This window comes from Hyperolius riggenbachi, chromosome 10 (genome assembly GCF_040937935.1).
Source record: "Hyperolius riggenbachi isolate aHypRig1 chromosome 10, aHypRig1.pri, whole genome shotgun sequence".
Taxonomy (NCBI): domain Eukaryota; kingdom Metazoa; phylum Chordata; class Amphibia; order Anura; family Hyperoliidae; genus Hyperolius; species Hyperolius riggenbachi.
This window is the reverse complement of record NC_090655.1, coordinates 238,799,603-238,818,952: the sequence shown is the minus strand read 5'-3', so window position 1 is coordinate 238,818,952 and position 19,350 is coordinate 238,799,603. Positions and strand designations below refer to the sequence as shown.

The 19,350-nt window shown below is 48.8% G+C and overlaps 1 protein-coding gene across 1 annotated transcript in view; it reads left to right on the top strand.

Moving 5' to 3' along the window:
* Nucleotides 1-19,350, top strand: part of LOC137534995 (zinc finger protein 665-like) — a 465,617-nt gene that overhangs the window by 368,158 nt on the left and 78,109 nt on the right. The window lies entirely within an intron of this gene.

Below are 19,350 nucleotides of genomic sequence, written 5' to 3'. Positions count from 1 at the left end.
GCTCCCCAGCCAATCAGAGGCCGGAGATTGCCGATCTCGTACAGCGCTGCCAGGGACTGCAGTGCTGTACAGTTTTAAACAAAGGGGATTTCTTTCCCCTTTCGTTTACAAACAGTCTGCTAGCCGCGATCAGCGGCTAGCAGGCTAATCACGGAACTCCGTTCCGTGAAGTGGCAGGTAACTGCAGCCCCAGGACTTGACGCCAATCGGCGTTAGGCGGTCCTGAGGCTGCCGCCGCGGCCATGCCCATCAGCGTTAGACGGTTCCCAGGTAGTTAATAAGGGCATAATCCAACAACTGTAGATGTGCATGTACACCGCTCTTTGCAACTACAATGAGCAGGCTGACTCCACTATGTTGACAATTCCCAAAGTGTATCTAGCGTATCCCTGCCCATGACAAACTGTATAAGCTCATGCCCCGGCTAACCTCACAACAAAATTTAGTGAGGTCATACCCCAGAGAGATATTGCAGTGGCCAAATCCCTACCACTATTTTATGCCAGACTTGCCATTAAACAGCATATCCCAAGCAAGGCTAAAACGTAAGGGGTGACATTTTATAAGCTATGTGAGAGCGGTGGTGGCTATACTTATGCTTTTGAGATTTATGAGGGCAAAGATGGCTTTTTGCAGCCAGCTGGGTGGCCACAATCTATGCCTACGAGTGGGAAAATTGTGGTGGAACTGATTAATCCACTCCTCCACCAAGGCTATCACTTGTATGTTGATTATTGTACAAGCATACCCCTATTTAAATTTTTATACTTTGCCCAGACTGGCGCTTGTGGGATGGTGAGGGCAAACCAGATAGGCCTTCCACAACAGGTGGGAAATAACATTAAAAAAAAATAATAATCGTACAGTCTCAAATGTGGGGAGCTCCTTGCAATAAGACAAGAGGGATGTCTCGAATCTAACATTTATTGAAAATGAGGCCATAGTTCCTGTCACAACCTCAAGACAAGACAAATAACATTTTTACTGCGCTTTTCTCCTGCACTGCTTAGTAGGCTGTGGCATTGTTGGGGAATCTAGCCCAAGGACTCCTTGCTAAATAGGTGCTGACTAAGGCCTTCTTTGTATGGACTGTTGAGCTCTGTGCTCAGCAAGCAGTTACCAGGCAGAAGTAAGTAGTTAACAGGCAGCAGCAAGCAGCTATGAGAGTTTGAGAGGCATTTCACTGCCTATCAACTGTCCATGGAAAAGAGGCCTAACTAAACAGGAAGAGATTGGAACCCAGGTCTCCTGTGGTAGAGGCAGAGCCCTAAAGGGAACCAAATGTTACTTTTTTTTTCCAGTAGTTTCTAAGAGCTACAGGAGCTGCCATGTTTCCCCCTTCCCTTCTACCTGCCCATTATTTCTCCAGAGAAAGATGTGAAGATAGCATCTGTGACTTCTCTAAATGAAGCACTAGTGTAGTATGAACCCACCCCCCGCTGATGAAAGCTTCTGCTAATGTGTGCAATAAAACAATTACATCCGTCCTTCTCTGCCTGAAGTTTCTGAGGTCCGGCAGGCCATGGAAGTAAGGTAAAAAAGCCTCTGCTAAACTTTTAATTGTAAAATTAGGTAAAAATTAGTTTTTTTTGTAGTAAAGAGCTTCATTATTGGCATGCATTTTTAATGTGCTGTTGAGATGCCCTGGGTGCTAAAAATGGTGCTTGGTTCACTTTAACCATTACACTATCTAGCTCACACATGGGCAAACTCGGCCCTCCAGCTGTTACGGAACTACAAGTCCCACAATGCATTTGCCTTTATAAGTCATGACTGTGGCTGTCAGACTCCTGCAATGCCTTGTGGGACTTATAGTTCCTTAACAGCTGGAGGGCCAAGTTTGCCCATGCCTGATCTAGCCACTACCTCAAGAGAGCAGACCGAGAAACCAGTGGCAATTGCTGAGTATAAGGAGATGGGTGCGGTGGATCTTGCAGATCAGATGTTGGCTCCTTATTTACTAAAGTAAAATAGGAGGGCCTGGTCCAAAAAGTTTCCTTTTACCTGTTCCAGATGGCAATGCAGAATGTCTTTGTGTTTTTAAAAAGAAATGCCATACTGGCACCTGCCTGCTCTTTCAGGAGGAAGAGATTAGGTCACTGATAAACCAAACTACTCAAATTACAGATGAATTTGGCCCAATGCACTTAGATGATACAGTCCAACTTAAAGGGAACCTAAACTGACTAGGATATGGATTTTTCCTAGGGTTGCTCGTCGGATTCTACGGAATTAAGATTTTCGCGATTCCGGTCGGAAATTGGCAATTCCGTTCCGTTAAGCTGGAAAGGAACTGCTATAGCGGTAATCAGAAAATAGCGTAATTTCTATGAGTAATTCCGTCGGAATTTAGAGCCATCGGAAATTAAAAGCCAATTCGCTGCATTTACTGTTAGGCAGAATTTTTAAGCCAATCAGAAGGATAGGAAGGAATAGACCCATCACAGAAGCTGTCTTAACATAAAAACCAACCAATCCTACGTTAGTAACCAGCTCCTTGCTACCTATCATCAGCTATACCACCCATTTTGTATATAAGAGAGGTGTGACAGTCACGAAGCTTGTGGGTTTCAGTCTGGTGTTTTGGAGACAGGAGAGACAGACCCATACTAGTTGTTTTAACATAAAACAATAGTTTTTTTGAAAGACTGTATATAAAACAAAAGTCTTTGTAAAGACTGTGAGAGAGAATTAGACTAAGTGTGAGCTATTAGCAGTAGTAGCTAGGTGTATTTGTGAGAGAGTGACAGTAGATTGTTAGTTTGAGTGATAGATTGTAGTGTAGTGTACTAGTAGTTGCTGTGTGGAGAGGGTTCGAGAGAGCCAGCCAGGCCACAGGCTTAGTGTTTGACAGAGTGAGAGAGTTAGGTGATTGATTAGTTGAGTGTAGTGCAAGTTTTTTTTTTCTTTATTTTGTTTTTGATTTATTTTCTTTATTATCTGTTTTTTAGTTCAAGTTAGGTGGATTTATTTTACTTTGGTTCTGTCGCTCATACCCCTTCCCCAATAAACTTTTTTGGCCCCAAAAGAATGAAGTGGGAGCAGCAGTAATTTCCTGCCACTCCTAAAAGAAAATGGAGTGATGGAGTGATGGTGGTGTTGGTGGATCACGTCAAGTACATGATCAGGTTGAGGGTGGCAGCAGCAGCAGGAAGCGTTCCGCCCTGATCAGAGATGTCTTCCCTGTGTTCGCATGCAAGAAAATTTTGACAGAGCAGCAGGCGAACAGAGTTGTTGATTATTTCGATCAGGAACCCTCTACCCAGTCTGAGGAGCTTGAAGCTAGTTGCTGCAGCACCAGTAGTGGCCACCAGGTTCCTCATGACCAGAACCCGACCGCAGCTGCTTATCTTGACAAGGTTGCTTCCTCCCAGTACTCTCCTCCAGAATTAAAGCACACCTATGTCGATGAGAGAGATGTGCAGAAGGATTGGGTTGAGGCATTGGAGGAAACCATGGGACCAAGCTCCCAAGAAGTGGTGGGTTCTGTGGTGACAGAAATGGCCCCTGTGTTTTCTTCATCCAGTAATCCATCACAACTGGGAGCCACTACTGGGGGTCTAGAAGAGTCACTTATGGATTCCAGAGCTTTGGTTGAACTGGATGATTTTTTGGATGAGGTGGCTGATCCAACGTGGTTGCAATCTGGTGGGTTAGGCACTAGTCGAGAGCAGCATGGAGAAACAGAGCAGACGGTTGGCCAGCAGCCTGCAAGTGCTTTGCCGTCTGTCAGTACACACCAGTCCAATGCTGAGCATGGACGTGCTACAACAGGTCGCACCACTGTTCTACGTGCATGCACGTCCCCTGCATGGAATTATTTTACTGTTCTTGAAGAGGATGAATCCAGGGCAGTCTCTTCTGTGTGCCGTAAATCGGTGAGCAGAGGCAACTCTGGCAGCAGGTTCGGCACTTCAGGGCTGATAAGCCATCTGCGCGTCCACCACAGACGGGAGTTCAAATATGTAAAGAATTACAATAAGATGGGTGGAGGAAAAGCAGCAGTAACAGGCCCCTCCTTCTTTTTCTAGTCGTCCTGTCCCTATCCAACCTGCTCAGTCCCATTCTAGTTCAAATCCCTCTGCATGCCAGGCTGGAAGAGGGCTTCTGACCTCGGCAAGCACCTCATCATCACCCTTGTTGGTTTCCTCTGAATCACCAGTGTTCCAGCATTAGGCAGGGCCGGATTTGTACTTTCCAGTGCCCAAGGCCTGCTGTCACCAACCAATAAATGGTATCATCCTGATTCAAAACTCTCTACTTTTGCTGATGGCTAAGATGGTACAATGCTCTACTGCTACAGGAAAGCAGAAGGATGCCAAACCATACACACTAGTATAGAGGTAGTAACAGCTCAGGTGACAGTGACAGTTTAGCAATGAAAGGGAAGCAAACAGCATTTGTATTCCAGACTGCAGCAGTTTTCATAGATGGTCGGAGCTGAAGGACAGGAAATTTGTCAGGAAAGAGTTAACTGAAGCTGAGACAAGATCACTGACTAGGAAAAAAAAAAAGTCATAAATTAGGCTTATATAAGAACGTGTAATTCACAACTGCTGGGGTCAGTGTCACAGCTGTAAAAGAGAAGTAGAGATGTCGCGAACCTCCGATTTTCGGTTCGCGAACCGGGTTCGCGAACTTCCGCAGAAGGTTCGGTTCGCGGAAAAATTCGCGAACCGCAATAGACTTCAATGGGGAGGCGAACTTTGAAAAATAGAAAAAATTATGCTGGCCACAAAAGTGATGGAAAAGATGTTTCAAGGGGTCTAACACCTGGAGGGGGGCATGGCGGAGTGGGATACATGACAAAAGTCCCGGTGAAAAATCTGGATGTGACGCAAAGCAGCGTTTTAAGGGCAGAAATCACATTGAATGCTAAATTGGAGGCATAAAGTGCTTTACAACATCTTGCATGTGTATACATCAAACAGGGAGTGTAATTAGAGTACTGCTTCACACTGACACACCAAACTCACTGTGTAACGCACCGCAAACAGCTGTTTGTGTAGTGACGGCCATGCTAGACTACTGCGCAACATGGCGTGATTGCTCTTCCTCACTCAGTGATGTCAGGTAATGTGTGACTTCCTTCTCAACTTTCCATGGCATTGTTAAAAAGCTTACGTTTTGTTTTTAATTTACATTTTCTACTTGCTGTGTACTTGTTCAGTACCGCTACAATGAGAATCCTGTGGAGGCGGGCAAGTCTGCCATTGTGACCCCGGGTAATGGCCGGGGAATGAGAGGTTTGAATCCGGTGTGGAGCCTGAGCAACGGCTACCACTACACATCCAAGGAGGGCAGCGGGCAGGCAAAATTCGCGAACCGCAATAGACTTCAATGGGGAGGCGAACTTTGAAAAATAGAAAAAATTATGCTGGCCACAAAAGTGATGGAAAAGATGTTTCAAGGGGTCTAACACCTGGAGGGGGGCATGGCGGAGTGGGATACATGACAAAAGTCCCGGTGAAAAATCTGGATGTGACGCAAAGCAGCGTTTTAAGGGCAGAAATCACATTGAATGCTAAATTGGAGGCATAAAGTGCTTTACAACATCTTGCATGTGTATACATCAAACAGGGAGTGTAATTAGAGTACTGCTTCACACTGACACACCAAACTCACTGTGTAACGCACCGCAAACAGCTGTTTGTGTAGTGACGGCCATGCTAGACTACTGCGCAACATGGCGTGATTGCTCTTCCTCACTCAGTGATGTCAGGTAATGTGTGACTTCCTTCTCAACTTTCCATGGCATTGTTAAAAAGCTTACGTTTTGTTTTTAATTTACATTTTCTACTTGCTGTGTACTTGTTCAGTACCGCTACAATGAGAATCCTGTGGAGGCGGGCAAGTCTGCCATTGTGACCCCGGGTAATGGCCGGGGAATGAGAGGTTTGAATCCGGTGTGGAGCCTGAGCAACGGCTACCACTACACATCCAAGGAGGGCAGCGGGCAGGCATGCACGCCCGCCCGCCCCGAGGTAGTGACCAAAAATAACAATACAGGAGGAGGACTTTCGAGGCCCTGCTGTGTATTTGAAATGAATGTACTTTAAATCCTTTAACGAGAACCAGTTATGGCGGGCAAAGATGACACCACATTCCTTTCACGAGAATCATATGGAGGCGGGCAAGTCTGTCATTTGTGACCCCGGGTAATGGCCGGGGAATGAGGGATGGAATCCGGTGTGGAGCCTGAGAAACGGCTACCTCCACACATCCAAGGAGGGCAGCAGGTAGGCATGCACGCCCGCCCCGAGGTAGTGACCAAAAATAACAATACAGGAGGCGGACTTTCGAGGCCCTGCTGTGTATTTGAAATGAATGTACTTTAAATCCTTTAACGAGAACCAGTTATGGCGGGCAAAGATGACACCACATTCCTTTCACGAGAATCATATGGAGGCGGGCAAGTCTGTCATTTGTGACCCCGGGTAATGGCCGGGAAATGAGAGATGGAATCAGGTGTGGAGCCTGAGAAACGGCTACCACTACACATCCAAGGAGGGCAGCAGGTAGGCATGCACGCCCGCCCCGAGGTAGTGATCAAAAATAACAATACAGGAGGCGGACTTTCGAGGCCCTGCTGTGTATTTGAAATGAATTAACTTTAAATCCTTTAACGGGAATCCGTTATGGAGGGCAAGTCTGCCATTGTCACCGCGGGGAATGAAGGTTGGATTGCGGCCCGAAGTGGGAGCCTGCTGAGACCCATGCTGTAGCTGCCCTAACCGTGCTTTGCAGACCAGGCATCTGTGGTCAGATGGACCCTTGAGCCAGCGGAAGACAAACCAAGTCGAAAACATTTGCCAAGAATGTTTTACGGAGGGCAAGTTTTTTTGCCCTTTTTTTAAATTTTTTGAAAATGATAGATGGTTGTATTTTTAAATTGTTTGAAAGTTTAGATGGTTGTATTTTTAAATTGTTTAAAAGTGTATCCATTCTTCCTCCCCCCCAGCCACGAACAATACCATGGGAACGTGGAGCAGCAGAAGCCCCCTGTGACGGCTGCCACGGTTGTTCTCCGCTGCTTGTCTTTTGAGGGGTGCTTCTTTTCCTCAGGTGTTCTTGCCATAGCTGTTTGTGCCTTCTCTCCAGGTGCCTTCGTAAAGCACTTGTCCCTACGTGACAGTTGGCCTTTCCACGGCTCAATTTTTGCTGGCAGAGACAACAGATGGCTTTGCTCCGATCTGAGACACACACGTGAAAAAATTTCCAAACCGCTGAGCCCCCCTGGGCTGATGGCGCTACGGTGGCATCAGCAGCTGACGTTGAAGGGCATGTTGGCTGTCTGGCCATAGCTGGCGATACATGGCGCCGGACACTGCCCCCAGCTGATTCTGAGGACGAGCTCCCTCTTGTATTGCGTTCCGGAGTTGGAGCCTGATCAACGTCTACCACCACACATCCAGGCAAGGAGGGAAGCAGGCAGGCATGCACGCCCGCCCCGAGGTAGTGACCAAAAATAACAATACAGGACTCAGGAGGACCTTTTGCGGCCCTAATTGAAATGAACTAACTTTAAATCCTTTAACGGGAATCCGTTATGGAGGGCAAGTCTGCCATTGTCACTGCGGGGAATGAAGGTTGGATTCCGGCCAGAAGTGGGAGCCTGCTGAGACCCATGCTGTAGCTGCCCTGACCGTGCTTTGCCGACCAGGCATCTGTGGTCAGATGGACCCTTGAGCCAGCGGAAGACAAAGCAAGTCGAAAGCATTTGCCAGGAATGTTTTACGGAGGGCAAGTTTTTTTGCCCTTTTTTTAAATTTTTTGAAAATGATAGATGGTTGTATTTTTAAATTGTTTGAAAGTTTAGATGGTTGTATTTTTAAATTGTTTGAAAGTTTAGATGGTTGTATTTTTAAATTGTTTGAAAGTGTATCCATTCAAGTGCAAGTTATGCACTGACTGCCAGGTATAATGTGCAGTCACAGATGCAGTGAAAGGTATGCAGTGACTGCAAACAGCCGTTTGTGTAGTGACGGCCGTGCTGGACTGGTGCGCACCGTGACGAGAGTGCAGGTGATGGTGGCTTTTCAGCCCATATGCTTGCCCGGCTGATGTAGCTGAATGACAGAACAGTGACTTTTCAGCTGATCAAATTTGGTCTGACCACAATGAAGCAACGACCTTAATATCTTTTGTGTGCCACCCCCACCCGAGACACTCAAATAGCCGGCGGTCATTGCTTCATTGTGATGCGCAAGCCCCTTCACCGCGGCAAGGTAATGATCACGAAGGGGGATGGGCACATGTACACGCACCAGAAAAATTAGTGTAGCGGCCGCTGCTAGCAGCGGCCTTAAAAATTCAGGAATCCGCCTAGAGTCCTGGACCCTGTTGGTAGTGGCGGAGAAGGCAGTCAAGCGGCCTGCAGGCAGAGATGCTGTGTGTGGGGAGTGGACTGACTTAGTCTTCGGTCGTGCAGTAGCCCTCCGTGATCCATTCCTCATTCATTTTGATAAAGGTCAGGTACTGAACACTGTCGTGACTTAGGCGACTTCTCTTCTCAGTAACTATGCCTCCAGCTGCACTGAAGGTCCTTTCTGACAGGACGCTTGCGGCAGGGCAAGAGAGGAGTTGTATGGCAAATTGGGACAGCTCTGGCCACAGGTCAAGCCTGCGCAACCAGTAGTCCAAGGGTTCATCGTCGCTTTTCGCAGAGTCTACATCCACACTCAAGGCCAGGTAGTCGGCTACCTGCCGGTCCAGGCGTTGGTGGAGGGTGGATCCGGAAGGACTATGGCGAGGAGTTGGACTAAAGAACGTCCGCATGTCCGACATCACCCTGAGATCGCTGGAGCGTCCTGTTCTTGCCTGCGTGGACTTGGGAGGAGGAGGGTTACTGCCAGTGGTACCTTGATTGCGTTGTGCAGCCACATCACCCTTAAACGCATTGTAAAGCATCATCGACAGCTTGTTCTGCAAGTGCTGCATCCTTTCCGCCTTTTGTTGAGTTGGTAAGAGGTCCGCCACTTTGTGCCTGTACCGAGGGTCTAGTAGCGTGGCCACCCAGTACAGGTCATTCGTCTTGAGTTTTTTGATACGGGGGTCCCTCAACAGGCTGGACAACATGAAAGAGGACATCTGCACAAAGCTGGATGCAGAGGTACTCTCCATCTCCTCATGCTCTTCCTCAGTGACGGGACGCAACTCCTCTTCCTCCCCCCAGCCACGAACAATACCACGGGAACGTGGAGCAGCAGAAGCCCCCTGTGATGGCTGCCGCGGTTGTTCTCCTTCCACCGCCTCTTCCTCCTCCACAGAAACACCTTCCTCATCATCACCATCATTAGAGTCTGACTCCTCTCCTTCCCCACACGACTCCTCTTCTTCCTCCTCCTGCCCCCTCTGTGCTGCCGCCGGTGTTGTGGAAACATCGGGTTCGTGTGTAAATGGCTCCAATGAATCCTGCTGCCCTAACTCTTCTTGTTCACGCTCCTCCACAGCTGTATCCACCACTCTACGCACGGCACGCTCCAGGAAGTAGGCGTAGGGGATCAAGTCGCTGATGGTGCCCTCATCGCGACTCACCAGTTTGGTCACCTCCTCAAAGGGCTCCATGACCCTGCATGCATTTCGCATCAGTGTCCAGTTGTTGGGCCACAACATCCCCATCCTCCCAGATTGTGTCCTTGTACTGTAATGATACAGGTAGTGGGTGACGGCTTTCTCCTGGTCTAGCAGGCGAGAGAACATCAGCAGGGTGGAATTCCAGCGAGTCGGGCTATCGCAAATCAGGCGTCTCACCGGCAAGTTGTTTCTACGCTGAATCTCTGCAAAGCGTGCCATGGCCTTGTAAGAGCGCCTGAAATGCCCACACAACTTCCTGGCCTGCTTCAGGACGTCCTCTAAGCCTGGGTACTTGGACACAAATCTTTGCACGACCAGATTAAGCACATGTGCCATGCAGGGTATGTGTGTCAGCTTTCCCAAATTCAACGCAGCAATGAGATTGCTGCCGTTGTCACACACCACGTTGCCGATCTCAAGCTTGTGCGGGGTCAGCCATTGCTCCACCTGTTTAAGAGCAGCCAGGAGAGCTGCTCCAGTGTGACTCTCCGCTTTCAGGCAAGACATGTCTAACACTGCATGACACCGTCGCACCTGGCATGCAGCATAGGCCCTGGGGTGCTGGGGCTGTGTAGCTGGGGAGGAGATGGCGGCACCAGCCAAGGAGGAGGAGGATGATGACAGCGAAGCGGTGATAGCAGGTGGAGAGGAGGTGGCTGGAGGCCTGCCTGCAAGCCGTGGAGGTGTGACAAGTCGGTCCTCTGCGCAGCCACGTACTCCCTGCTTGCTGCCATCGGTCACCAGGTTGACCCAATGGGCTGTGTATGTAATGTAGTGGCCCTGCCCGTGCTTGGCAGACCAGGCATCCGTGGTCAGGTGGACCCTTGACCCAACGCTGTGTGCCAGAGATGACACCACTTGCCTCTCAACTGCACGGTACAGTTTGGGTATGGCCTTTTGAGAAAAATAATTGCGGCCTGGTATCTTCCACTGCGGTGTACCAATGGCCACAAACTTACGGAAAGCCTCCGACTCCACCAGCTTGTATGGTAATAGCTGGCGAGCTAATAGTTCCGCCACGCCAGCTGTCAGACGCCGGGCAAGAGGGTGACTGGCAGACATTTGCTTCTTCCGCTCAAATACTTCCTTCACGGACAGCTGGGTACTGCTGTGGGCAGAGGAGAAGGAACCGCTCAAGGGAAGAGGCGGTGTGGAGGAGGGTGGCTGTGAAGGTGCAAGGGAGAAAGTGGATGAAGACGATGCACCTGAAGGAGGAAGAGGAGAAGGAGTTTGGCTTGTCTTTTGAGGAGTGCTGCTTTTACTCAGGTGTTCTTGCCATAGCTGTTTGTGCCTTCTCTCCAGGTGCCTTCGTAAGGCACTTGTCCCTACGTGAGAGTTGGCCTTTCCACGGCTCAATTTTTGCTGGCAGAGACAACAGATGGCTTTGCTCCGATCTGAGACACACACGTGAAAAAATTTCCAAACCGCTGAGGCCCCCTGGGGTGATGGCGCTACGGTGGCATCAGCAGCAGCTGACGTTGAAGGGCATGTGTGCTCCCTGGCCATAGCTGGCGATACATGGCACCGGACACTGCCCCCAGCTGTTTCTGAGGACGAGCTCCCTCTGCTTCTATCATGGAGTCGTCTCCTCCTACTCCTCTCTGACTCCTCCTCTGAACTGTCCCCCTGGTCATCTCCTCTACCGGGAACATATGTGCTATCCGTATAATCGTCATCATAATCCTCCTGGCCAGCTGCGCTTTCCTCAGACACCTCCTCAAGTGCACCAACTTCAGGTGGTCCACCATCATCCCCATCCACACACGTTACGTCCATACTATCGCCACCTAACTCAGACGTATGAGGTGGTGTACCTGCGCCTTCTTGTTGTTGTTGCAGTAGTGGCTGGGAATCAGTGATTTCACCACCACCACCAAATAACTCCTGCGAAGTGTCAAATGCAGCGGATGTGGTGCTTGTTGTAGCGCTGGTGGCTGCGGGAGAGGAGGTGTTCTGTGTTAAATACTCAATCACCTCCTCACGATTTTGGGAAGTGATGGCACGTGCCTTCTTCTGAGCACTGTATTTTGGGGCAGGTCCGCATGAAATCACAGCAACACCACCTCGCACAGCCAAAGACCTGCCGGTGCCTGGTGGCCGTCCTCTGGGTCTGCCTCTACCTCTTCCTCTACCTGGTTTGTCCATTTTGTCCATCTCGGGGGTATGCTAGCTAGATGCAGTGAGGTGGGTTCTCACTGAACACAACAGGTAGTTAGATGCAGTGAGCTGGGTTCACTCAACAGTAAAGGTACTTAAGATGCAGTGAGGTGGGTTCTCACTCAACACAACAGGTAGTTAGATGCAGTGAGGTGGCCAGGTGGGTTCACACTCAACACAACAGGTAGTTAGATGCAGTGAGCTGGGTTCACTCAACAGTAAAGGTACTTAAGATGCAGTGAGGTGGGTTCTCACTCAACACAACAGGTAGTTAGATGCAGTGAGGTGGCCAGGTGGGTTCACACTCAACACAACAGGTAATTAGATGCAGTGAGCTGGGTTCACTCAGCACAAGGCTAGGTATATGCAGTGATGAGGTGGGTTAAGTAAACACAACAGGTACTGGGTAGTTAGATGCAGTGAGCTGGGTTCACTCAACAGTAAAGGTACTTAAGATGCAGTGAGGTGGGTTCTCACTCAACACAACAGGTAGTTAGATGCAGTGAGGTGGCCAGGTGGGTTCACACTCAACACAACAGGTAATTAGATGCAGTGAGCTGGGTTCACTCAACACAAGGCTAGGTATATGCAGTGATGAGGTGGGTTAAGTAAACACAACAGGTACTGGGTAGTTAGATGCAGTGAGCTGGGTTCACTCAACAGTAAAGGTACTTAAGATGCAGTGAGGTGGGTTCTCACTCAACACAACAGGTAGTTAGATGCAGTGAGGTGGCCAGGTGGGTTCACACTCAACACAACAGGTAGTTAGATGCAGTGAGCTGGGTTCACTCAACAGTAAAGGTACTTAAGATGCAGTGAGGTGGGTTCTCACTCAACACAACAGGTAGTTAGATGCAGTGAGGTGGCCAGGTGGGTTCACACTCAACACAACAGGTAGTTAGATGCAGTGAGCTGGGTTCACTCAACACCACGCTAGGTATATGCAGTGATGATGTGGGTTAAGTAAACACAACAGGTACTGGGTAGTTAGATGCAGTGAGCTGGGTTCACTGAACAGTATACAGTAAAGGTACTTAAGATGCAGTGAGGTGGGTTCTCACTCAACACAACAGGTAGTTAGACTTAGATGCAGTGAGCTGGGTTCACTCAACACAACGCTAGGTATATGCAGTGATGAGGTGGGTTAAGTAAACACAACAGGTACTGGGTAGTTAGATGCAGTGAGCTGGGTTCACTCAACACAAAGCTAGGTATATGCAGTGATGAGGTGAGTTAAGTAAACACAACAGGTACTGGGGTATATGCAGTACTGGGTAGTACAATGTGCAGCTCCCTGTCACACACACAGGCAGTCAGTCACTGAATGTGCTGGGCTGCTGGCAGTGGCACACACACTATCAATTAGCAAGGCTGTGCATGCAACAAAAGTGTCAGAAAAAAAAAATGTACAGGTTGAGCTCTGAAAAGAGCTGTTGCTGGGTGCTTTAAAAGCAATATTAATCAGTCAGGAACAAGCAAAGCAGCCTAGAACCTAACTAATCTGTCCCTAAGAGAAAAAGTCTGCAGCAGCTGTCCCTTTCCTCTCTCTAGCAGGCACACGAGTGACTGTAATGGCCGCCGGAGGCTGCCTTATATAAGGGGGGTGGGGCTCCAGGGCTTACTGTAGCCTGAATGGCTACAATGTGCCTGCTGAATGTGATGCAGAGGGTCAAAGTTGACCCTCATAGTGCATTATGGGGCGAATCGAACTTCCGGAAAAGTTCGCCTGGCGCAGGCGAACGCGAACCCCCAATGTTCGCCTGGAACCGTTCGCCGGCGAACCGTTCGGTACACCTCTAAAGAGAAGGCGAAGAAACTAGCAGAGCTCACTGATGTTTGTGAATGCCTGCATTAGAACTCAGCGGAACTTAGTTTTATCTGCTTTGGAATGTAAATCCCTTGTATTTCTCACATCCACTTGTACTGTATGTCCATCATACAGATGAATGGATCATCAGGTGACCATTATGATTGATCTTGATTGTCATAACACATCAGGAAGTGAGAGAGGTGCAGGGATTGGGGAACTCTGGAATTCATCTATTAGTGCAGAGCAGGGTGCTGGCTGGCTGCGCTGCAGGAACAGAAGAGATGATTTACTTTGACATATGACCTCTTCTCTCTCCAAGTCCTGAGGCCCTTCTGATCTTATCTGATTTTATCGCCCTAGGCCATGGCCTTTGTGGCCTTTCCAGAAATCCGGCCCTGGCATTAGGCCTCTGTGCCAGAAATGTTGCAGAGGAAGCGGATGCTCCCTGCAACTGATCCCTTTGTTGTCACAAATAATGCGCTCCTGGCAAGGCTGTTGGGCCAACAGCTGCTGCCCTGCCAGTTTGTGGACTGTGCCCCCTTCCGCAGACTGATGAACAGTGTTGCTCCACAATGGCAGATCCACAGCCACCATTATTTTGCCAGGAATGCTATCCCTGCCCTTCACCAGCACATTGTGGAGTGTGTCGGCTGGTCTATGGATCACGCTGTCAGTGGCGAGGTGCACTTCACTATGGATGGCTGGAGCAGCAGGTATGGGCAGGGAAAGTATCTAACTTTTACCGCCCACTGGGTCACCCTCCATGGTGCTGCTGAGGAGGGTGCAAGATCTGGGGCATCTCAGCTGGTGGTGCCGCCATGTGGGTTGAAGGGGAGGTCCGTTCTACTTCCCTCTGCTACCTGTTCTGTCCAAGGCCAGTCCTCCATTGCTTAGCCTTCCAGCAAGTGGTCCCGCTCCTACACTGGTCTGCAGCACCATCAATGCCAAGCAGTGCTGAAACTGGAATCCATGGACTAGAACAGGCAAACCGGATCTGTAATCCTTGCAGCCTTACAGGATCAGATTGGGCAGTGGTTTTCCCCAAAAAAACTGGAGACCGGTGTAGTGGTGTCTGATAATGGTGCCAACATGCTGGCCGCTATTTCAGAAGGTGGCTATACTCACTTACCTTGCTTGGCCCACGTCTTCAACCTTGGAGTCCAGAAGTTCTTACGCACTTTTGATGGGTTGGGTTGAATGACGCTGTGGCCTCAGCACGAAAGGTGTCGGTCCACATCCGTCGCCTTGAAACTGCTGCAGCGCCGTCATAGCCTGCCACAGCACAGGCTTATTTCTGATTGTCCGACGCGGTGGTACTCCACCCTCCACATGCTGGAGAGGTTGTGGGAACAGCGAATGGCGGTCAGGCTATACTTGTCTCAGACATCTTCCTCCAGAACAGGGCCACTGGACTACATTACTGGGGACCAGTGGCAGCTGATTGGACAGGTGTGCAAAGTCTTGGAGCCGTTTGAGCAGGCAACAAAATTGGTCAGTGAGGAGCACTGCAGCATATCAGAAGTGCTCTCTATTGTCTTCATGCTGGACAAGGCTCTTGACAAAGTGCTCGGACAGGGGGAGGAAGCCCTACTGAACAGTGGTCAGTCAAGTGGGGGAGTGGGTGAGCATGCTCAAGTCCTGCATGAGGAGGCAGAGCTAGTGGAAGCGGAAGAGCCCATTGTCCCGTGGTGGGAAGAAGATTCTGATGTGGAGCTGGAGCATGACGACAGTTCTGACAGCCAGGAAGAGGTAATTAATGGCAGACATCTCTTCCCTATGGCTACGCATATGCTCCAGTGCCTCCATAAGGATCCCCGGATTAAAAGATCAAAATCAAGGCTTGACATGTGGGTGGCCACCATCTTAGATCCCCGGTGCAAGGGGAAAATGCGGCAGTTCATACCCCCTCCCAAGAAGATGCCAGGATGAGCCACATCCAGGATGCCCTTCTTCGTTGGGTAGAAGATGCGTTTTTCTGAACCTGTATTCCAGGCCCAAGCTACCAAGCCTCATCATCATGCTCAACAAAGGTCTGGTGGTCCCAATCCCAGCAGCAGCACCATTAGCCAATCTGTGAACTTGCTGAGTATGTTGAAGGAATTTTATCAGCCAATGCCAGATACTCCTAGCAGCAGCACCACCAGCGGGCAAAGTAGTCACTGCCAGCAGCTGGCCCGTATGGTGAATAATTACTTGGGGTCAGCCAGTGCTCCAGACAATATGGTGAGTAATGATGACCCCATGAAGTATTGGACAAAACAACTGGATACCTGGCCTTAACTCGCTCAGTATGCACTGGAGGTTCATTCTGAGTGAGTATTTAGTGCTGCAGGTGGGGTGGTCACCGACCAATGGACCCGTCTCTCCACAGACAATGTGGACATACTAACGTTCATAAAAATGAACGAGTCATGGATCAGTGATAATTACAAGGCCCCTCTCACTGATTCATGATGAAGATTAGTCAGACTAAATTAAAATGTTGCTGTTTTTCAAGCCTCAAATGGTCTCCCTCTCAAACTCTTCTGCCTATCACTATCATCGCATATTTTTGCTTTTTAATATCATAAAAATGCAGCTTTTGCAGCTGTCCGACATTATATTCTATCCTAACCCTATGCTTTTGGCCTACGACAACTCCTGCTGCTCCAAAAAAAAAAAAATATAATGACTGCTGTGAAACTACCTTTAGGTCCCATGGCCTACGACAACTCCTGCTGCTCCAAACGAAAATTGTAATGACTGCCGTGGAACCACCTCTAGGTCCCATGGCCTACAACTCCTGCTGCTCCAAACAAAAATTGTAATGACTGCCGTGGAACCACCTCTAGGTCCTATGGCCTACGACAACTCCTGCTGCTCCAAACAAAAATTGTAATGACTGCCGTGGAACCACCTCTAGGTCCTATGGCCTACGACAACTCCTGCTGCTCCAAACGAAAATTGTAATGACTGCCGTGGAACCACCTCTAGGTCCCATGGCCTACAACTCCTGCTGCTCCAAACAAAAATTATAATGACTGCCGTGGAACCACCTCTAGGTCCTATGGCCTACGACAACTCCTGCTGCTCCAAACAAAAATTGTAATGACTGCCGTGGAACCACCTCTAGGTCCTATGGCCTACGACAACTCCTGCTGCTCCAAACAAAAATTGTAATGACTGCCGTGGAAACACCTCTAGGTCCCATGGCCTACAACAACTCCTTCTGCTCCAAACAAAAATTGTAATGACTGCCGTGGAACCATCTCTAGGTCCCATGGCCTACAACTCCTGCTGCTCCAAACAAAAATTGTAATGACTGCCGTGGAACCACCTCTAGGTCCCATGGCCTACGACAACTCCTGCTGCTCCAAACAAAAATTGTAATGACTGCCGTAGAACCACCTCTAGGTCCCATGGCCTACAACAACTCCTGCTGCTCCAAAAAAAATGTAATGACTGCTGTGAAACCACCTCTAGGTCCCATGGTCTAAAACAACTCCTGCTGCTACAAAAAAAATTTGTGAATGATGACCGCCGTAGAACAACCTCTAGGTCCCATGGCCTACGATGTTTCAAAAATGATCTTTACAGCTGTTTCCATTTCCAACTGCCAAAAAACAAGGAGCAGCTACATTACCTGCCAACAGTAAAAATGTCACCATGTAATAAATGTTAGAATGTAAATCAGGGATTTAAAATATTTTACAATGGGCAAACACTGACTAAATCATTTATACATAATTATTGTATGAATGAAACATTTTTTTATTACATTATTTTCACTGGAGTTCCTTTTTAACATTGTGGAAATTGTTCTGCCGGAATGTGGAATTCCAGGGAAAACCGACGGGATTTAGCGGTAGCGGAATTTCGTTATAGCGGAACACATAATTTCCGCGATATCGGAAATCGCATGTTCCGATCATCCCTAATTTTTCCTTTTAAAATAATACCAGCTGCCTGACTCTCCTGCTGATCATGTGTCTCTAATATCTTTAACCACAGCCCCTCAACAAGCATGAAAATCAGGACTGAATTAGCTGCATGCCTGTTTCAGGTGTGTGATTCAGCCATACTGCAGCCAAAAAGATCAGCAGGACTGCCATACATCAAGTGAAATGGCGGCTGGTCGACTGTCTGATTTGATGATTATAATTGAATTGGATGAAAATCAGTGCTGCAAAGAGCATGACAACAGGTGATGTTACCAATTTTAGTCTGTAATTGGTCACAGCTCACAACAAGTATCGATCGGACATGCTGCAAGATGTCGGCCGACGTGCTCGATCAGGTGCGTGGCAGTAATGGCATGCCATATCGGGACAATCGACGGACCTTTCCGCCCCGGCACTGTCACTCCTAGTGTCAAATGTGCCCACCCATGTATACTTTACCTGTCAGTGTCTGCCCCTGGCTCCGCCTCCGCACTCTTTCTCACATACACTCGCCCCACGCGGTTTCCGGTGTGACATCACACACTTGCCCACATTACGCCGGCAACCACGTGAGGTGTGTATGTGAGGAAAAGAACAGAGCCAGGGTGGACACCGACAGGTAAAGTATTCAATGCACTGGTAGTGGTGGGGGTGATATTAGAAACTGGGGGGGGCTGCACCAGGAGCAGCAAGGCGACGAGGGTGTGGCACTAGGCCAATTCCCACAATATTTCATGCTGAAATTGATCGGGAATCGGCCTGTGGTGTATGGGCAGCTGACAGATATCTCTCCAATCTGATTTGATCAGAGAGAGATATGTCTCTTGGTCGAATCTGCCCATCCACCTTTAGTGGAAGATATTTTCCTGCCACGGTACACCCAAATGAAATTAAACAGAATCTGCAGAGAAAATGCCGAGTGTGTGCGCCAAAACAAGAGGCAGGAGGACAGCAGACACTACTGCCCATAGTGCCCCTCACAGCCAAGACTCTGCATTGTCGACTGCTTTGAGAGGCCAATCACACGCTCAGCAGTTTTTTGACATCTTTACCATTTACTGTCCCTCCAAAAAGCTCACAGTTAACCTACCACTATGTTTTTGGTGTGTGGGAGGAAATACAGTGCTTGGAGAAGACCCAAAACACCTACAACCTTCAAGCAAATAGCTTTTACTCTGTACAGCACAGCGGAAAATGTCAGCGCTATAAAAATGCTAAATAATAACTGGTGATAAAGTTATTGGCGAATGAAAGGGAGGAGCGCTGAAATGTGAAAATTGCTCTGGTCCATAAGGGGAAAAATCCCTCAGTGGTGAAGTGGTTTTAACAGGGCACTGGCGAACTGAGGGGGCTGTTCCGAGTGTCTGGAACCTCCCCCCTGCACTGAGCTGTGTATTCAGCCAGGGAAGCTCGCATAATATAAACAGCCTCATTCTCCCTCCCTTCTTACTTCTGGTGCTTCCCTCCAGCTAATAGAATGAGAGAGGCAGCCCAGCTTCCCTCACAAGAAGATGTAGCCTGCAGTGAGAGAATGTTGGTTATGGAGTCCTGGACTCTCCACAGCACAGAAGTGTCCCACATGATGAAATTAGAGTGCAGGCAAGCTGGTAAATATGCACAGCATGATGCAGAGATTGCCTGGACTCAGGGTCCGTGGGCAAACATCTGTCTGGTCTCTCCCCATTGTTATAATGACTGCATGTGTGGGTAAGGTGTTTAACAAGCTGAAAAGTTTTTGACAGTCCCTAGACTCCAGGAGGGCTTCTTTCTGACTTGTGTGAGAGACTGACAGGGACAGGAGTCCGATTACAGGCAAGTAGCCTGTCTGATGTGGGACTGCAATACAGATAAGTTCTCTGCTCCATCTCAGGCTATTCTCAATTTCTC